The sequence below is a fragment of the Neophocaena asiaeorientalis genome, unplaced genomic scaffold (genome assembly GCF_003031525.2).
Source record: "Neophocaena asiaeorientalis asiaeorientalis breed wild unplaced genomic scaffold, Neophocaena_asiaeorientalis_V1.1 scaffold66, whole genome shotgun sequence".
In the NCBI taxonomy this organism is placed as follows: Eukaryota; Metazoa; Chordata; class Mammalia; order Artiodactyla; family Phocoenidae; genus Neophocaena; species Neophocaena asiaeorientalis.
Genome location: NW_020172677.1, coordinates 161,818 through 163,820, shown reverse-complemented (window position 1 = coordinate 163,820; position 2,003 = coordinate 161,818).

Below are 2,003 nucleotides of genomic sequence, written 5' to 3'. Positions count from 1 at the left end.
AACTGAGGACAGTCTCAGAGACCTCTGGGACAACATTAAATGCACCAACATTCGAATTATAGGGGTTCCAGAAGAAGAGAAAAAGAAAGGGACTGAGAAAATATTTGAAGAGATTATAGTTGAAAACTTCCCTAATATGGGAAAGGAAATAGTTAATCAAGTCCAGGAAACACAGAGAGTCCCATACAGGATAAATTTATCCCATACAGGATAAATCCAAGGAGAAATACGCCAAGACACATATTAATCCAACTGTCAAAAATTAAATACAAAGAAAACATATTAAAAGCAGCAAGGGAAAAACAACAAATAACACACAAGCTGTAAAGTGTCTACAGCATCCCAGGCTGCTTCCCATAAGGTTAACAGCTGATCTCTCAGCAGAAACTCTGCAAGCCAGAAGGGACTGGCAGGACATATTTAAAGTGATGAAGGAGAAAAACCTGAAACCAAGATTACTCTACCCAACAAGGATCTCATACAGATTTGACTTATTTGTAATGAGGTGGATAGACCTAGAGTCTGTCATACAGAGTGAAGTCAGTCAGAAAGAGAGAGACAAATACCGTATGCTAACACATATATATGGAATTTAAGGAAAAAAGATGTCAAGAAGAACCTAGGGGTAAGACGGGAATAAAGACAGAGACCTACTAGAGAATGGACTTGAGGATATGGGGAGTGGGAGGTGTAAGCTGTGACAAAGTGAGAGAGTGGCATGGACATATATACACTACCAAACATAAGGTAGGTAGCTAGTGGGAAGCAGCCGCATAGCACAGGGAGATTAGCTCGGTGCTTTGTGATCGCCTGGAGGGGTAGGATAGGCAGGGTGGGAGGGAGGGAGAGGCAAGAAGGAAGAGATATGGGAACATATGTATATATATAACTGATTCATTTTGTTGTAAAGCAGAAACTAACACACCATTGTAAAGCAATTATACCCCAATAAAGATGTTAAAAAAGAAAAAAAAGAAGTCACAGATGGGCCACTGGGGAAGAAGCATCTAGTTACTGACCCCAATTCCATCACCTTCTTCCTTTGCCATAGCATTCATGATTTTTAGCTGAACACGTGGCTACTTTGTAGTTACTGTATAATTAATTTCTGGCTGTGGAATCTAAATAGAAGTGTCCTATGTGACTTCTGAAAAGTATTTTTAACGGGAGACATCATGTCCTTCCTTTGTCCTCTTTCTTGCTCATGAATTAAATGTGGATTTAGTAACTGGGTTATTCGGCCTAGCACCCTTCTTATTCCCAAAGTCATAAGCAACAAAATGCAAGGAGTTTCAGTGCATAATGATTAATGGATCACTATATGAGCCCCTCTCAATCCCTTGACTTCATTTATACCAAAAAGAAATGAAATTATATCCTGTTATGCCACTGTTATTCTGAGATTTTATTTTGCTCACAACTGAAATTACTCTAATACAGTCAAGGCTGGCGCAGAAGCTGTAAAGTGTCTACAGTATCCCAGGCTGCTTCCGTCTTTCTGATCTACCACGCTTTGTGGCTCTCATCCTTAGGCTACCTCATTGTAGCTAAATAGCTCTTCGTCCTTCAGCTTTCAATTACATTCCAGGTAGAAAGAAAAAGAAGGAAGCAGCAAGGTGGGAGAGGTGATTCAAATCTTTCTAGAATCCTTAGAAGGCTTCACTTATGTCACAATGGCCACGTTTTGACAATTAATTTAGTAGCTGGGCACACTGATACCCTAAGTAAAATAGAAGTTCTATTAGTAAGATAGAACAAGAAATGGAGATTAAGCAGACTTACAAGCAGAGTATACCACAATAGTATGTCACGAGTAGTGCTCAGAAAGAACGTTCTGAACTCGGCAGAAACGCCAATGAGTGTTTAAAATAGGCCCTTAACCTACATCCTAAGTGGAGATGTACAATTAAGACATTTTTGGGGCTTCCCTGGTGGCGCAGTGGTTGAGAATCTGCCTGCCAATGCAGGGGACACGGGTTCGAGCCCTGGTCTGGGAAGATCCC